Genomic DNA, 19,407 nt, shown 5'->3' with positions numbered 1-19,407 from the left:
TAAACTCTTAAGCATAAGTAAGACGTAACAGCATCTCCCGTATTGCTTTCTGTAGAGCGTTACTTTCTGTGAGATGTTAGTAATTGTTCTAGAAAAGGAGATGTGGTGCTGTAAGGTGGAGAGAGCCTAAGTGAAACCTTATCAGACAGGATTTATCTTTTGCGAATCTTCTCAGAGCCTTGTTGGATATGGGAAGTGGATAATTTTTCATTTTGGCTGCCCAGCTCCTGGATTTCCATTTTATGTGTGGGGAAGATCTCATCTGATGAAGTGGAATCCGTCTCCCATTGTAGAAGCTCAAAATTCCAGTTATATACTTAATTTCTCTCTTCCTTGACAGCTGCACCAATCAGAGATGCACCTGCCTGGAAGTTTGGAGGTGGGCCGGGTACCCCAAGAATCAGGGGTTATGGAGAATCCTTCCTGGCTTTGGGCAGCAGCTTTGGCAGCACCCATGATGGCTGTGCAGTCCAGTGCTCAGTGTGACCACGCAGGGTCCTTGACTGCTACAGTGGCACAATTATGTCTATGTTTCTGTTCGTGTAACTTTTGTTTATTCTTGCCCATTTTCACTAGCCCGTAAGCTCTCATTCCCTAGTCTTCTTGGTGAATCTGTCAAATGTCTATCATCATTTGACTAAAATCTTTTCCTGTTCAAATCAGTTTGAGGCAGTTCCCATTGCTTGCAATTCTGAACACTGGCCCATACATTATGTTAATGTGTAACTATAAATTTGTAAGAGGGAATGTTTTTCCAAAGTGATCTGCCTACATTTTTTTCTTTTCTTTTGTAGAAAACTTAATCTCCTGTGAAATTAATATGCTGTGGAACGTGAACTGGAAACTTATGGTTAGAAAAAAATCTGGAAGAGAACACAGTAAATGAATCATGATGGATATTTGGCTCCAAATAATAGGTTGAGGATTTGTGTTCGTGTCTCTCTCCAGAGATTCCATTAGAAAGGGGATGGAAGCTCGTAGCAGGAAAGGTGATGTGAGATGCATCAGACAGTGAGTCAGAGATTCAAAGATTTACAACAGATGGAAAATTGAAGGAGGTATGTTGGTTGAGTGAAGGAAGCCTCAGACAGAATCTGATGCCAGGAAGGGAATGGAGTGAAACTGGAAACTTGTGCATTTTAGAGTACCAGGGAGACTTCAGGATGAGTTGGCCATGGAGGATGGGAATGAGTAGGGGGCTGGCATTGCTAGAGTTGGCTGAAAGTCTGTGGGCATCCAGAGCAGCCACACCCCTCTCCTCTCTTCCTTTACCTGCTTGCAGAGCAATAGCTGTCTGGACCCAGCATTTCCCTACAGAAAATGAACAAGCTCCCTGGAACTTCTTCTTTTTTAAAAATTGTATCTGTTTCTTTCCGGCTGTGCTGGATCTTCATTGCTACCTGGGCGTTCTCTAGTTGCAGGGAGTGGGGACAACTCTTTGTTGTGCTGTGTGGGCTTCCATTGCCTTGGCTTCCCCTCTAGCAGAGCACCGTCTCTGGGCGCCTGGGCTTCCGTGGTAGTTGTGCACTGACTTTGTTGCCCTGTGGCATGTGGAATTTTCCCAGGCCAGGGATCGAACCCACGTCCCCTGCATTGGCAGGTGGATTCTTAAGCACTGGACGACTATAAGTTCAGCTGGTAAAGAACCAGCCTGCAATGAAGGAAACCCCAGTTTGATCCCGGTGTCGGGAAGATCCCCTGGAGAGGGAAATGGCTACTCACTCCAGTATTCTGGCCTGGAGAATTCCATGGACAGAGAAACCTGGCAGGCTACAGTCCATGGGGTCACAAAGAGTCGGACACAACGGGACAGAGTGACTTTCACTTCACTTCGCTACCCTGGAAGTCCCATAATTTCCTTTTCTTAACAAGAGGAAAACAACGACAAAAAAATCCAAAGCAATTAGTGACTTGAGGTAAACAACGACAAAAAAATCCAAAGCAATTAGTGACTTGAGGTAAACAATGACAAAAAAATCCAAAGCAATTAGTGACTTGAGGTAAAATAGAAAATAATAAGAAAGTCATGGTCCAGAAACAAAGCAACCTAGAATGTGGCATGATTTTGAGCAATGGATAGGACGAAAGAAAAGAGGACTTTATTTAACTTTGATGCTGGGTCTGTCCTGTAAGAAACCAGGAGAGTGACCCTGGACCATTAGATAAAACAGAGTCATCTTAGCAACTTCCGGCTGTGGAGTAAACAATAATTATGTTGCCATAGCAATGTAAGCCCTGTGTTTTGGTTTCAATTATTTATACTAAACCTATAAACAGGTTGAAGTGCTGACAAGTTCATCTTAAAGAGGGACAGGTAAGAGGCACTGGCTGGAAGGAAACAAAGGTGGGCCTCCATTTCTCATTAGAAGTTGCACAAGTAGTCAAGAGAAGGGCTGGAATGATAATTTAACTATCAACGTTGGGGAGGAAGACAGGGAGAAGAGTTAAGAAGTAGAAAAAAGGCAAGTTAGGGACTTCACTGCCAATTCAGTGGTTAAGACTCCAGGCTTCCACTGCAGAGGGTGCCAGGTTAGGTCCCTGACAAAAAATTTTTTTTAGAAATTAAAAAAAAGGCACATTAATCTTTATTGTTTATTGTAGGCATTCAGCAGACAATGTCTAAAGTCAGTGCCTGGAGTAAGAGAAGCATAAGCCATAAGTATAGCATGGTGGTAAACAGTGAGTACAGAATAAGTGAAAGAGCAACAGTTAAAATGATTTGTATTTGAAGAGAGGACCTGCAGGAGGGCAGGGAATACTCTTTTTTTATTATTAAAAGTTTTTCTGAACCATTTAACTCTTAAAAATCTAGGTATTTGCATGAGTTGGGTGAATATATAAAAAAGGAGGTAGCACTGGAAAATAAAGGGCTTCCCAGGTGGTGCTAGTGTCTCCTTGCCACTGCAGGAGACAGGGGATCGATCCCTGGGTCAGGCCTGCTTGCCACTGCAGGAGACAGGGATCGATCCCTGGGTCAGGCCTGCTTGCCACTGCAGGAGACAGGGGATGGATCCCTGGGTCAGGGGGATCCCTGGAGAAGGAAATAGCAACCCACTCCAGTATTCTTGCCTGGAAAATTCCATGGACAGAGGAGCCTGGCAGGCTATGTATAGCCCATGGGGTCACAAAGAGCAGGACATGACCGAGTGACTAACACTTTCATTTTTCTTGCTGAGGGCCCTCTGAGATTCCCAGTATCTGTGTCTGCCGTGGCCTGTGTGGCCAGTCCATGATGCTGTCTGGGGAACCTAGAAGGATACAGGAGGGGGTGATGGAAGGTAGGTAGGGGTGAAGCACCGGCCAGGCGGTTAATAAAGGCCCTGGGCCCCGGGGAGAGGTGAGCTCATTGCTTGCTTTCATGGGAGACGGGTGGGAGAACCACAGCAGTGGTCAGGGAGGATCTTACATCATGATCCATTCCCAGGGTGTGTTGATTTTCTAGTGTTTCCTCCTTTTTTATATATTCATCCAGCTCATGTAAGCACCTATGTTTTAAAAAGTTAAAATAGCACTTTAATAATGGGATTAATATCTGAGGGAAAAAGAAAATCAATACACCTTGATCCTCTTTGTCTCAGCAAAGCTCAGAGCAAGGTGACCCTGGTCTGTCCTCACCATCTGGAAGCTCAGCTGCTGTGTTTACACTGGTTTGCTGCTGGAGATCTGGCCTGCAGCCGCTCTGTTCCTTTAGCTGTTCTCACCTGCCTGAGGAAGCCAGGAGAAGCAGGGGCTAGGCCCCAATCGTAGAATGATCCCGAGGAAGCTCCCAATTTAAGGAGGGGAGACCCAAGTCCTGCTTCGAGCAGGAGACAGTCCCTGAACACGAATTGCTGGTGTCATGGAAAGGATAAGGCTTCTCTCTGGGTGGGTTAGAGCAGGCCCGTGGGTCTCTCCCTTGCCCTTCCAGCCTGATGCCAAGAAGGTACGGATGTGTCCTTGACTCCTGGAAGCAGTAGTTGTGGGGTATGGTACATGTGACGGGTGGGGACATCAGCCCTCTCAGTTCAGAGAAGCAGGCGGGACAACGGGGACTGACGGCAGAGCTGCCCGGGGCCTTTGCCAAAACTGGCCAGGAGAGGGCAGCAGCGTTCCTCTAATGAGAGGAATCGGGAGAGGGGAAAAAGGACGGAAGTCATTCCCATTAGGGTACTCAGAGAGAGGGGTGGGGAGGAGGGCATGGCGACCCACGTCAGTACTCTTGCCTGGAGAATCCCATGAACAGAGGAGCCTGGTGGGCTACCGTCCATGGGGTCGCAAAGAGTCGGACACGACTGAAATGACTTAGCGCACGTGTGCGCGTGTGTGTACACACACACACACAAGAAATACATACACACACACAGAGGAAAGAGGGTGGGGAGTGGTTTGCTGGAAGCTGGTGGGAGCAGACGTGAGGGGAGCTAGGAAGGTACCCTTTCTCCTTCACATCTCTCAGAGGGTGGGGGAGAGGTTTGCATGCTCATCCAGCTGCCCTTGAAGGGCTGTATCACTAGAAGTTCACAGCCTCACAGAATCCACAACCTGATTCTGGATGAGGAAAGTTTTATTCCTCCACCTCCACCTTACTTCTAGTACCACCTCGGTTTGATGAAGAACGCCCTCTTCTAGCACATTCTGAGTTTAATTTCAGGAAAGTCCGTTCCTTTCGTGATGAGCCCCTTCTTTGAGACTCTCTTTTCCAAATATTTACTTTCATGGGTCCTTTGTATGCCTTTCCTTTGTTGTGTTTTAGGGTGGAAATTGAGGAAAAGATTAAATTTCACATGTAACTCATTGTTACATGTTACTCATAGAGGTATTTCAGAAAACAGTCTCCAGAGCAAAGATAAGCATGAGAATGTAAAGTCTCCTATAATTTGCAGGCATCTTGGGGTGGGCTTTGGACAGATGTGGGATTGGGGAGACAGAGGCAGGGCAGGCAGGGCAAGGGTGGTGGCAGCAATGGACAGGGAGACCCCTGTTCACATGCAGGCAACAAAAGCAAGTTAGATGTTTTACTTATTTATTCATTTATTTTAAGGTGGTTTTAGTATTTTAAAGTCTTTATTGAATTTGTTACAATATTTCTTGTGTTTTTATGTTTTGGATTTTTGGCTGCCAGGCATGTGGGATCTTCGCTCCCCAATCAGGGAGCAAACCCATAGTCTTAACCTCTGCCTTGCACTGCCAAGGAAGTCCCAATTTATTTATTTTTTAAAATTTTATTTTTAATGAACATCTTTCTCATATTTTTTTAAAATTTAATTTTTTGGCTGTCCTGAGTGGCACGTGCGATCTTAATTCCCTGATCAGGGATTGAATCTGAGTCCTGTGCAGTGAGCCCGGAGTCTTAATCACTGGACTGCCAGGTATTTTGATTTATAGATTCTGGTTGAGAGAAATATATAAAGGCCTAAAATATTTTGGACATAAGTGCTGGAAAAATGTGAAATGGTCAGAGTTGGTGTTTGCGGTGCTTTGGGTGATATTGTAAGACCTGCAAACAAGAGAAGTTGCCCCCCTTTGTTGACATGGGATGTGCTCTTTGGCGATGGCAGGCTGGACCTGCGTTGGGATGCTTCTGGAGAACATCTCGTTCACAAATAAAGCCACTGTGAACTTGTCCTTCTTGGAGTCAGATTTGAGGCAGGCAGAGCCGGCTCCCACCAATTGGAGAATCTATAAGCCAGGGTGACATTTATGTCAGCTGCCCTCTGGGGCCATGACTTAGGGAGGAGGGTCTTGGTTTCTGTGACAGGCGGTCATGTTCATGTCAGTTAATTGATGACGCCTGTGGAGAAGGAAATGGCAACCCACTCCAGTGTTCTTGCCTGGAGAATCCCAGGGACGGGGGAGCCTGATGGGCTGCCGTCTATGGGGTCACACAGAGTCAGACACGACTGAAGTGACTTAGCAGCAGCAGCAGCAGCAGCAGCAGCAGTGACATTACAGGCTGAATGATGTGTTGGAGGAAATAAGATCTCAAGCCTTTGTGGAAGGAAGAGGTCAGAAGGTTTACTGTGGTTTGGGAGGCTTTGTGCAGCAAGTGAGACTTGATCTGAGTTTGGCAGGTGGAGGCCCACGGCTGGCTGAGAAAAGGAGGAAGGTGCCGCCTGAAGGAGGGTGTGCAGTGGGGACTGTGAGACCTGTCCCACCAGAGAAGAGCTGTGGGCTCTTGAATACGGGAGGCCTTGAGTGCAAAGGTGGGAGGAGTGGAAACTGATATGGTGAAAATCACTGATCTAGTATGAAAGAGGAGATTACAGGAGGAAGTCACATTAAAAAATATATTAATTTATTTATCTAATTATTTAATTAGTTGCCTGCGTTGGGTCTTGGTCGTGGCACACAGGATCTTAGCTGTGACGCACAGACTTTCTAGTTTCCACGTGGTGTCATAGTTCCCCAGCCAGGCATTGAACCTGAGCCAGCTGCTTTGGAAGGTGGATGCTTAACCGCTGGACCACCAGGGAAGTCCCAGGAGGTCACATATAGAAGATAGTAGAAATATCTTCATGTTACTTCGAAGATAGCAGAAATAGCACACCAAGCCACATCAGTGAAAAAGCCAATTGGATAACTGGGACCTCATCTGATGATCTGATTTCCAGGTGCTCAGGTTTCCAGATATTAACATTTGCTCTACCTCTTCTTCTCTTAGTGATATAGATGGGAGGCAGGAGTTCAGCCCAAGTGGGCCCTGTGGCTGGCCAGTGTCTGGTTGGGACTTCTGATTTCTGAGGTCTGATTTCTGGGCAGCTACAAGGAGGGGAGCTGGAGATTGAGTGTCTCTATGATTAGTCTTGGGAAGAGGAAATTTGTTCCAGTTGGGATCCTTTAGGCTGCGAAAACGGAGAAGGCAATGGCAACCCACTCCAGTACTCTTGCCTGGAAAATCCCATGGACAGAGAAGCCTGGTAGGCTGCAGTCCATGGGGTCACGAAGAGTTGGACACGACTGAGCAAATACACTTTTACTTTTCACTTTCATGCTTTGGAGAAGGAAATGGCAACCCACTCCAGTGTTCTTGTCTGGAGAATCCCAGGGACGGGGGAGCCTGGTTGGCTGCCGTCTATGGGTCAGACACGACTGAAGCGACTTAGCAGCAGCAGCAGGCTGCAAAACAAAACAAAACAAAACAAAAAACCCAAACAAACTGAAAAATCCAGATTTAAATCAGAAAAACTGATTTAAATTGGATTATAAATGGAGCCTATTATCTCATAACTAGAAACCTGGATGTCAGGGGTTCCTGGTCTGGGTAATTCTACAACTCAATCATGCCAATTTCTTTGTAATTCTTTTTGCTCCCCTCTCCAGCAGCCTTAAGTATAGTTCCCTCAGCAACAACAATTAACATAAGAGGGAGGTATTTCCCCTCCCCCCCAAATCTTTTTCTTACCAAGGCAGAAAATCTTTCTCCTAAATTCTCCAGGAGAAGTCTTTTCTCCTTCACAGCACTTCAGTACCAGGTCCGTTGGCCACTTGTAGAAGCAAAGGAAGTTTTGAGATGTCTTTGGCATTTTCAACTTTCCTCATGGAAGGTGGAGTTTGCCAAAAAAGAGGAAGGATGGGGAGGGGACCGAGAGTTGGTTGGTGACCAACAGTGATTGCTGCAAACCCAAAGGATGAAGCGGGATGGAGTCGCTGCAGAGTAGAGGCAAGAAGATCAAGTCCTGGGGCCTTGCAGGAGGAAGAGGAGGAGAGCTTTTGAGGTTAAATACGGCCTATGTGTTGGGGTCTAAAACATAACTGTGGGCTGTACATTTGATGTGAGGGGTGCTTCACCCACACTGGGGCTGGGGTGTCCTGAAATCTGACATCAGAGCTGCCTGTTTCTGTTTTTCTTCCTGCCAGTTTCAACCACGATGACCTGCCTTGAGCCCACAGGGGGGAGGGTGACATTGCATCATTGGCAGTAGAACTCTTTCCTCCTCTGTTGGGAAAAACTCTGTGGTGACCGGGCACTCCTGGACATGACTTGGAATGAAGAACTGGGACCAGAACACATCTCTCTCTCTTGAATTTCCTTATCCAAACGTCTAGTCCTTAGCAGTAGGAGGGCAGCGGTGCAGATGGAACAAATAGCAGACACCTGTCAGATGGGGAAGAAACAGCCCTGTCCTTGGGGAATTTCCAGCTCTGTAAGGGACAATGGGCCTAAGGGCTCTGATAAGACCTGTAAGTTGGGAGGCCTCACTGAGGGAAGCCTTTGTGGGGACATAGATTGGATGGGAGACGCTAGATGGAGGGGTGCTCAGCTGGGGAAAGACCAGGGAGGGGGGTTCAAGGAAGAGACCCAAAGGGCTAGGGTGAGAGTTTTGGGAACAGAAGAGAAGGCTCCAGAAGTCAGCCCATCTTGCCTCCTCAGGAGTTTCCAGAGCTTGCAGGTGTGAGTGTTGACCTTGTCCTTATTTGGTACCCAGAACACTGTCCTGGTGAGGTGGTGCCCCAGGGCCCGGGTTGGGCACAGAGTGGATGGGGTGAGCTGCCTCACCCTAAGCTTAAGTTGGAGTTTTCTAAACATGTTGAGGGGTGACTGTGGGCTTTCCCCCAGAACCCAAACTCCATATTCCAGGACGTCCCACCCCAAGAGAGCTGAGGTGGCTTCCTTCTCCCATTTTGTGTTTCAGCAAGCTCCTTGGCTTGCCAACTAAGTGGTGAGCAAATTACGTAAGTGTTGCCCCCCTGAGGAGTCAACAGCAGCCCTCTAGTACCCTCCAAGAAGGCATGAGTGCCTGGGTTAGGGGTCAGGAGCTCTGAGTTAAGACTGTTCTGTCCCTTACCAGCAGTGGGGCCTTGAGAGAGTCACTTGACCTCTCCCAGCCTTGGCCTTGTTATCTGTAAACCAGTGCACCGTCCAGGGCTGTGGGCAGGGGCTCCAGTGGAGCCACAGCTTGGTGTCCGTGCCCTGTGTGACTTCAGGCAGGCTCACCTCTTTCAGTCCTTGGTTTCCTCACTCAGAGATGGACAATGGACTGTTAGAGAGTTAAAGCTGTGCCTGGCACCTGGTTGGCACTCAGTGAATGTTGACTTCCCCTCTTTGGTTCCTGAGTGTTTCTTTTTCTTTTATAGCCTTTCACCCCTGGATAAGGGGAGGCACTATTGTACATTGGGTTGCTATCTCTTGTCAGGGGCAAGGTAAGCAGCAGCATCAGCAACAGTGAAAAACCAAAACAAAATAGGTCACTGCTCACTAGTCTTTAAGAGGGATTAAAGTCAGACTATGGGGCTGGCTGGGACCCAGAGTCAAGCCGCCACCTGACTGTGGTGAGAATTAAAGGGGATAAAGCCAGTGTTAAGCCAGTTTTGTACCTTGTGGTGGGCAACCAGTTATAAAGATATAAAGAATTGACTGAGTGGTGGGTTTTCAGACAGGATGACAGGCAGGTGAGGGGCCTCCCACTCGGCCCCCAGCCCTTGGGGGTGGTGGGGTGGAGCTCCAGGCTGGACCCTGTCCAAGTTTAGGACCAGACAGACCTTGAAGGGCATTTCCTCAAAGGGGAAATAATCTGCATTTCTCGAGTTCCTGAAAATGGCAAGGAAGGGCTCAGTGTTTAATTAGCTCTTCTTTCCAGTTGAGGTGCAGGAGGAATGTTGGTGGGTGAGGAAATGGCTTTCAACTCCTTTTTTATTTTATTTATTTATTTTTATTGAAGTATAGTTGATTTACAGTGTTGCATAGTTTCTGCTGTACAAACAAAGTGATTCAGTTACACACACACACACATATTCTTTTTCATTATAGTTATTGAATACAATTACCTGTCCTATACAGTAAGACCTTGTTGTTTATCTATTTTATATCAGAAGTGCATATCTATAATTCAAAATTCTTCATTTATCCCTCCCCTCTCTTCCCCTTTGGTAACCAGAATTTTGCATTTTATGTCTGTGAGTCTGTTTCTGTTTTGTAAATAAATTCATTTGTTTCGTATTCTACTTTATTATTACTGCTTTAAATTTAATTTTTTTGGCCATACCTGGTGGCATGTGGGACCTTACTTCCCAGATCAGGGATTGAACCCACATCCTCTGCATTGGAAAGCAGAGTCTTAACCACTTTACCACTGGGAAAGTCCTGTTTTGCCCACTTTTAGATTTCACATACAAATGATATCATATGATATTTATCTTTGTCTGACTTTACCTGCTATGATAATATTTAGGTCCATCCATGTTGCTGCATGGATGGCATTATTTCCTTCTTTTGATGGCTGAGTAATTTTCCATTGTATCCATGTACCATATCTTCTTTATTCATTGATCTCAAAGTGAAAGTGTTAGTCACTCAGTCATGTCCAACTCTTTTCGACCCCATGTACCGTAGGCTCCTCTGTCCATGGGACTCTCCAGGCAAGAATACTGGAGTTGTTGCCATTCCCTTACTCCAGGGGATCTTCCCAACCCAGGGATCAAACCTGGGTCTCCTGTATTGCAGGCAGATTCTTTACTGTCTGAGCCACCAGGGAAGCCCAATCTTTTTTATTCACTGATCTGAAAGTGATAGTTGCTCAGTTGTGTCCGACTCTTTGTGTTCCCATGTACTGTAGCTTGACAGGCTCCTCTGTCCATGGGATTCTGGCAAGAATACTGGAGTGCATTGCCGTTCCATTCTATATGTGTACCATATCTTCTTTATTCATTGATCTGTTGGTGAACATTTAGGTTGCTTCTGTGTCTTGGCTATTGTAAATTGTACTGCTATGAACATTGGGGTGCAGGTATCTTTTTGAATTAGAGTTTGGTCCAAATGTATACCCAGAGGGGCACATGTTGGTCCCTCTTTTATCGGTGCTCTCAGCCCACCTGGGCTTGTATCACAGGGCTCTGTACCTCTTCTCCTTTGTGCCCAGAATGCAAAGGACAGCTGTACTTTCAGGATTAAGGTAAAACTTTAATAAATTTGATCATTAGATCATTAGAATTTATTAAAGTTTTACCTTAATCCTGAAAGTACAGCTGTCCTTTGCTTTCTGCACTTTCTTGGAGCAGCTGTGAAGAGATATCCCACGCCCAAGGTAAGAGAAACCCAAATAAGACGGTAGGTATTGGGAGGGGGCATCAGAGGGCAGACACACTGAAATCATAATCACAGGAAACAAGTCGATCTGATCACATGGACCACAGCCGAATGTGGTCCACTGGAGAAGGGAACGGCAAACCACTTCAGTATACTTGCCTTGAGAACCCCATGAACAGTATCAAAGGACAAAATGATAGGATACTGAATGAGGAATTCCCCAGGTCGGTAGGTGCCCAGTATGCTACTGGAGCTCAGTGGAGAAATAACTCTAGAAGGAATGAAGGGATGGCGCAAAAGCAAAACCAATACCCAGTTGTGGATGTGACTGGTGATAGAAGCAAGGTCCGGTGCTGTAAAGAGCAATATTGCATTGGAACCTGGAAGATTAGGTCCATGAATCAAGGCAAATTGGAAGTGGTCAAACAGGAGATAGCAAGAGTGAACATAGACATTCTAAGAATCAGTAAATTAAAATGGACTGGAATGGGTAAATTTAACTCAGATGACCATTATATCTACTACTGTGGGCAGGAATCCCTTAGAAGAAATGGAGTAGCCATCATGGTCAACAAAAGAGTCTGAAATGCAGTGCTTGGATGCAATCTTAAAAACGACAGAATGATTTCTGTTCGTTTCCAAGGCAAACCATTCAATATTACGGTAATCCAGGCCTATGCCCCAACCAGTAACGCTGAAGAAGCCAAAGTTGAACGGTTCTATGAAGACCTACAAGACCTTTTAGAACTAACACCCAAAAAAGATGTCCTTTTCATTATAGGGGACTGGAATGCAAAAGTAGGAAGTCAAGAAACACCTGGAGTGACAGGCAAATTTGGCCTTGGAGCACGGAATGAAGCAGGGCAAAGGCTAATAGAGTTTTGTCAAGAGAACGCACTGGTCATAGCAAACACCCTCTTCCAACAACACAAGAGAAGACTCTACACATGGACATCACCAGATGGTCAACACCAAAATCAGATTGATTATATTCTTTGCAGCCAAAGATGGAGAAGCTGTATACAGTTAGCAAAAACAAGACCAGGAGCTGACTGTGGCTCAGATCATGAACTCCTTATTGCCAAATTCAGACTTAAATTGAAGAAAGTAGGGAAAACCACTAGACCATTCAGATATGACCTAAACCAAATCCTTTATGATTATACAGTGGAAGTGAGAAATAGATTTAAGGGACTAGATCTGATAGAAAGAGTGCCTGATGAACTCTGGACGGAGGTTCATGACATTGTACAGGAGACAGGGACCAAGACCATTCCCATGGAAAAGAAATGCAAAACAGCAAAATGGCTTTCTGAGGAGGGCTTACAAATACCTGTGAAAAGAAGAGAAGTGAAAAGCAAAGGAGAAAAGGAAAGATATAAGCATCTGAATGCAGAGTTCCAAAGAATAGCAAGGAGAGACAAGAAAGCCTTCCTCAGCGATCAATGCAAAGAAATAGAGGAAAATAACAGAATAGGAAAAACAAGAGATCTCTTCAAGAAAATTAGAGATTCCAAGGGAACATTTCATGCAAAGATGGGCTCGATAAAGGACAGAAATGGTATGGACCTAACAGAAGCAGAAGATATTAAGAGGAGGTGGCAAGAATACACAGAAGAACTGTACAAAAAAGATCTTCATGACCAAGATAGTCACGATAACGTGATCACTGACCTAGAGCCAGACATCTTGAAATGTGAAGTCAAGTGGGCCTTAGAAAGCATCACTACGAACAAAGCTAGTGGAGGTGATGGAATTCCAGTTGAGCTATTTCAAATCTTGAAAGATGATGCTGCACTCAATATGCCAGCAAATTTGGAAAAGTCAGCAATGGCCACAGGACTGGAAAAGGTCAGTCTTCATTCCAACTCCAAAGAAAGGCAATGCCAAAGAATGCTCAAACTACCGCACAATTGCACTCATCTCACATGCTAGTAAAGTCATGCTCAAAATTCTCCAAGCCAGGCTTCAGCAATATGTGAACTGTGAACTCCCAGATGTCCAAGCACGTTTTAGAAAAGGCAGAGGCACCAGAGATCAAATTTCCAACATCCGCTGGATCATGGAGAAAGCAAGAGAGTTCCAGAAAAACATCTATTTCTGCTTCATTGACTGTGCCAAAGCCTTTGACTGTGTGGATCACAGTAAACTGTGGAACATTCTGAAAGAGACGGGAATACCAGACCACCTGACCTGCCTCTTGAGAAACCTGTATGCAGGTCAGGAAGCAACAGTCAGAACTATACATGGAACAACAGACTGGTTCCAAACAGGAAAAGGAGTGCGTCAAGGCTGTATATTGTCACCTTGCTTATTTAACTTCTATGCAGAGTACATCATGAAGAACGCTGGGCTGGAAGAAGCACAAGCAGAAATCAAGATTGCTGGGAGAAATATCAATAACCTCAGATATGCAGATGACACTACCCTTATGGCAGAAAGTGAAGAGGAACTCAAAAGCCTCTTGATGAAAGTGAAAGAGGAGAGTGAAAAGGTTGGCTTGAAGCTCAACATTCAGAAAACAAAGATCATGGCATCTGGTCCCATCACTTCATGGGAAATAGATGGAAAAACAGTGGAAACAGTGTCAGACTTTATTTTTCTGGGCTCCCAAATCACTGCAGATGGTGATTGCAGCCATGAAATTAAAAGACGCTTACTCCTTGGAAGGAAAGTTATAACCAACCTAGATAGTATATTAAAAAGCAGAGACATTACATTGCCAACAAAGGTCTGTCTAGTCAAGGCTATGGTTTTTCCCGTGGTCATGTATGGATGTAAAAGTTGGACTATGAAGAAAGCTGATTGCTGGAGAATTGATGCTTTTGAACTGTGGTGTTGGAGGAGACTCTTGAGAGTCCCTTGGACTGCAAGGAGATCCAACCAGTCCATTCTAGAGGAGATCAATCCTGGGTGTTCATTGGAAGGACTGATGCTAAAGCTGAAACCCCAATACTTTGGCCACCTCATGCGACGAGTTGACTCACTGGAAAAGACTCTGATGCTGGGAAAGTTTGCGGGTGGGAGGAGAAGGGGACGACAGAGAATGAGATGGCTGGATGGCATCACCGACTCTGTGGACATGAGTTTGAGTGAAGTCCGGGAGTTGGTGATGGACAGGGAGACCTGGCGTGCTGTGATTCATGGGGTCGCGGAGAGTCGGACACGACTGAGCGACTGAACTGAACTGAATTGAGTGATCAGTTTTAGGGTCATCACGTTTTTCCGTTTCACTCCGGTGGTTGAACGTCTACATTCATATTCTTAAACTCTGATTGTGGCGTGCGCTCACTATTGACAGCTCCTCTCCACCCCAAAGCCACTGCTACAAGCTCTGCAAAACCCACTGCCACTCCTACTGCAGAGTCATGAAGAATGTGGACTCTAGAGCTACACTGAGCGCGTGAGTGTGTGGAATTTGCCCTGTCGTGTCTGACTCTTTGCGACCCCATGGACCATAGCCCACCAGGCTCCTCTGTCCATTGAATTCTCCAGGCAAGAATACTGGAGTGGGTAGCCTATCCCTTCTCCAGGGGAACTTCCTGACCTAGGAATCAAACCGGGATCTCCTGCGTTGCAGATGGATTCCTCACCAGCTGAGTTACCCAGGAAGCCTGATACAAGGTGGTTTCTAAGGAGCAGCACCAGAGACCATGGCAAGGAGAGCTTGACTGGACCACATGTCACATCGTCCTAGAAAAACAAGTGAAGCAGAAAGGACCTATACAGGCACATATCACACAATGTAACAAATGACATAAGGAATGCCCAATTACCCACCAGCTTAAGATATAAACCATTATCAAAGACCTAAATGTAAGAACAAAAACTATAAAACTTTTGTAAGAAAACATGTGAGGAAACTTTGTGACATTGGATTTGGCAATGATTTCTTGGACACAACATCAGAAGCTCAGCAAAGAAGTAAAAAATAGACTGGATTACATCCATTACTGGATTGTGCATTAAAGGGTACAATCAAATGAGTGAAAGGGAAATCCATGAGATGGGAGAAAATATTTGCAAATCTTGTGTCTGATAAGAGCTTTATATCCAGAGTATATAAAGAACTCCCACAACTAAACAACCAAAGAAATCAACCTGATTGAAAAATAGGCAAAGGACTTGAATAGATATTTTCTCAGAGACATACAAATGGTCAATAAACACATAAAAAGTACACCACATCATTCACCAGTCAGTTCAGTTCAGTTCAGTTCAGTCTCTCAGTTATGTCCGACTCTGCGACCCCATGAATCACAGCATGCCAGGCCTCCCTGTCCATCACCAACTCCCGGAGTTCACTCAAACTCATGTCCATCGAGTCGGTGATGCCATCCAGCCATCTCATTCTCTGTCGTCCCCTTCTCCTCCCGCCCCCAACCTTTCCCAGCATCAGAGTCTTTTCCAGTGAGTCAACTCGTCACATGAGATGGCCAAAGTATTGGGGTTTCAGCTTTAGCATCAGTCCCTCCAATGAACACCCAGGATTGATCTCCTTTAGAATGGACTGGTTGGATCTCCTTGCAGTCCAAGGGACTCTCAAGAGTCTTCTCCAACACCACAGTTCAAAAGCATCAATTCTTCAGTGCTCAGCTTTCTTCACAGTCCAACTCTCACATCCATACATGACCACTGGAAAAACCATAGCCTTGACTAGACAGACCTTTGTTGGCAAAGTAATGTCTCTGCTTTTTAATATACTATCTAGGTTGGTCATAACTTTCCTTCCAAGGAGTAAGCATCTTTTAATCAAAACCACAACGACTTCCCACCTCACACCTGATAGGATGGCTAATATAAAAAAAGAAAAAGAAAAAATCAAGTCTTGGAGAAGATGTGGCGAAATTGATGCCTTTGTGTACCATTGGTGGGAGTGTCAAATACTGTGGCAAAACGTGTTGTAGTTCTTCAACAAATTAAACATAGAATTACCATGTGCTGTGCTTAGTTGCTCAGTCATGTCTGACGCTTTGAGACCCCATGGACTGCAGCCCACCAGGCTCCTCTGTCCATGGGGATTCTCCAGGCAAGAATACTAGAGTGGGTTGCCATGCCCTCCTCCGGGAGATCTTCCCAACCCAGGGATCAAACCCAGGTCTCTCGCATTGCAGGGGGATTCTTAACCAGCTGAACTACCAGAGAAGAAGTAGAATTAGCATATGATTCAGCAGTTCACTGTCTGAGTATATGTTAAAAATACTGATAGTTAAAAGCAGAGTCTTGAAGAGATATGTGTACACCCTGGCTCAGATGTAAAGAATCTGCCGGCAATGCAGGAGACCAGGGTTCGGTTCCTGGGTCGGGAAGATCCTCTGGATGAGGGCTAGTATTCTTCCCTGAAGAATTCCATAGACAGAGGAGTCTGGTAGGCTACAGTCGGACTCAATGACTAACATTTTCACTTTGATGTTCATAGCAGCATTATTTACAAAGGTCAATGGGGGAAAGTAGCCCAAGTGTCCATCAACAGAAGGATGGGTAAGCAACATGGGTATATTTACATCCAATGGCATGTTATTTAGTCTTAAAATTTAAAAAGCAAGGAAATTCTGACACATGTTATAACATGGATGAGCCTTGAGGGTATTATGCTAAGTAAATAAGCTAGTCACAGAAAGATAAATATTCTCTGATTCCACTAATATGAGGTACTTAGCAGTTAGACTCATAGAGGGAAGTAAAATGATGATTGCCAGGGGCTAAGGGAGGAGAGAACAGGGAGTTGTTTCAGTGGGTACAGAGTTTCAGTTTTGCAAGATGAAAAGTGTTCTGAAGATGGATGTTGGTGATAGTTATACAATAATGTAAATGCACTTAATAGCACTGAACTGGACATGTAAAATTGGCAAACATCTTGTTATGTGTGTTTTTACCACAATTATGAAAGCTATATAGACCACTGCAAATCAAGCTGAATCCTCTTTAGTCCCCCTACTCTCTCATTCCCCCAACTCAGAGACTGTCATCTTGAATTCGGTGTTCATCATTTCCCTGTGTATTTAGTATTGTTTTGCTTGTTTTAAACTTTATACTTTTGAAACTTGATTTATTTTTTTTTAGTATTATCTTTTTGAAATTCACCCATGTTGATATTAGTGCTAGCTTACTAATTTTTACTTTTATGTAGTACTGTATCGTGTATCATATTTCATTTCATGAATACTGTGTAATTTATATACCCATTTCCCTAGAATTCTATTTATTTATATCTCCTGGCAGATAGACTTACTTCCTTTTTTTTTTGTTGTTACAAACAATATTCCCATAAATTTTCTTACACATATTTCTTTGTATACAGGGTTCTCTAGGGAATAAACCTCAATGTGAAGTTGCTGGGTCAGAGGGAATGTACATTTTGCCTACATTTGATATTGCTGAAGTTTTCTCCAAAGAGATTATGCTAATCCTTTGAGCAGTGTATGAATTTGTGCAAAGTCCTAAATGTCAGATTAAATATTTTTCCTAATCTGATATCCCAATCATATAATTGAAACTTGAATTTCCATCATTGCTCTTCTGTGAACCACTTGTTCTTATTCTTTAAACAGTTTTTCTATTGCATCGTTTGTCTTTTTCATGTTAATTTGTATTTTTTTTTGATTTATTTATTTTTTTTATTTTACAATATTATATTGGTTGGTTTTGCCATACATTGACATGAATTCGCCCCAGGTGTACATGAGTTCCCCCTCCTGAACCCCCCTCTCACCTCCCTCCTCCCTTTATCCTCCCTCTGGGTCATCCCCGCACACCAGCCCCGAGTATCCTGTAACATGCATTGACCCTGAACTTTTTTTTTTTTTAAAGTGTATTGGATACTATATGTTTGTCAGTTATATGTTAAGACATATAACAATACAAAACAAATATTTTCTTCTGGTTGATAGACTTTTTCAATAGTGTCTTTTGATGAACATAAATTTTAAATTTAAATGTAGGGAAGTCTTCCCTCCCCACTGCCCCGGATTCTACCCTTTTTAAGAAAATCTTTACTGCCCTGATGTCATAAAGATCTTTTTCTATAATTTTCTTCTGAAGGTTTTAAAGTTTTCTGTTTTACAGGTTTGTATTTAAGTTTCTAACCCAGCTGGAATTTATTTTTGTGTACTGTGTGATGTAGCACGGGAGCCAGGTTTATTTTTTCTCCAGACGCATAATTATTTCGGTGCCACTTGTGAACTAGGCTGTCCTTTTCTATTGATTTGCACTGTCCCTCTCGATGGCACTCCCTCCTCATTTCCATTTATGTGTGTGGGTCTATTTCTGGGATCTCTACTTTGCTCTATTTCTCTGTCTCTGAACCTTACTTCAATGTTTTAATGACCACTGCTTTATAATGCGGAGAAGGCAATGGCAAACCACTCCAGTACTCTTGCTTAGAAAATCCCATGGATGGAGGAGCCTGGTAGGCTGCAGTCCTTGGGGTTGCTAAGGGTCGGACATGACTGAGCGACTTCACTTTCACTTTTCACTTTCACACATTGGAGAAGGAAATGGCAACCCGCTCCAGTGTTCTTGCCTGGAGAATCCCAGGGACGGGGGAGTCTGGTGGGCTGCCATCTATGGGGTCACACAGAGTCGGACACGACTGAAGTGACTTAGCAGCAGCAACAGCAGCAGCTGCTCTCCAGAGCACCTGTCAGTGGCTGGAGGGATGGAAGTTCTAGTGGCTAGTTTGGACAAGAATGGCAATGTGGTGAAGGACAAGGGGTGGGAGAAGTGAGACGGCAGTGAGGAAGCTGGATGAGACAGCTGGAGAGATTTTTGTGCTCAGACAGCACAGTTTGCTGCTGCTGCTGCTGCTAAGTCGCTTCAGTCGTGTCCGACTCTGTGACCCCATAGACGGCAGCCCACCAGGCTCCCCCATCCCTGGGATTCTCCAGGCAAGAACACTGGAGTGGGGTGCCATTTCCTTCTCCAATGCATGAAAGTGAAGTCGCTCAGCTGTGTCCGACTCTTTGCGACCCCATGGACTGCAGCCCAGCAGGTTTCTCCATACACTGAATTTTCCAGGCAAGAGTACTGGAGTGGGGTGCCATTGCCTTCTCCGACAGCACAGTTTAGTGGAGAGGAAATGGCTTCTGGTAAACATTTCTGTTTGGAGAAGGAAATGGCAACCCTCTCCAGTACTCTTGCCTGGAGAATCCCATGGAGGGAGGAGCCTGGTAGGCTATAGTCCATGGGGTCGCAAAGAGTCGGACATGACTGAGCAACGTCACTCACTTCACTCAAACATTTCTGTTAAGATTTCTGTATGCTGCGGTGCTTAAATCTACATGCTGAGCCTTTTAAGGAAGCCTATAGCTGCCACTATGATCAGGTTTGTGCCTCTTTTGACTGGAGCTATGTGCAAATCCAGCGAAGTTGGTGAAGTGGGGCGGGGGAGGAAGAGCCAGTATTAA

General features: G+C 44.8%; 1 long non-coding RNA gene across 1 annotated transcript; it reads right to left on the bottom strand.

Annotated features, from left to right (window-relative positions):
• Positions 1–6,252: 6,252 nt before the first annotated feature.
• LOC148778192 (uncharacterized) lies at positions 6,253–7,496 on the bottom strand. Its single transcript, XR_016037136.1, has 2 exons — positions 7,382–7,496; positions 6,253–7,095 (listed from the first exon to the last, which is right to left on the bottom strand). It is a non-coding gene; the product is annotated as an uncharacterized LOC148778192 (long non-coding RNA).
• Between the last annotated feature and the right edge of the window lie 11,911 nt (positions 7,497–19,407).

This window comes from Moschus berezovskii, chromosome 4 (assembly GCF_049115385.1).
Source record: "Moschus berezovskii isolate FMDL1 chromosome 4, NW_MosBer_1.0, whole genome shotgun sequence".
NCBI classification, from domain to species: Eukaryota; Metazoa; Chordata; class Mammalia; order Artiodactyla; family Moschidae; genus Moschus; species Moschus berezovskii.
The sequence above is the reverse complement of the archived record's forward strand: the minus strand, read 5'-3'. Positions and strand labels throughout refer to the sequence as shown.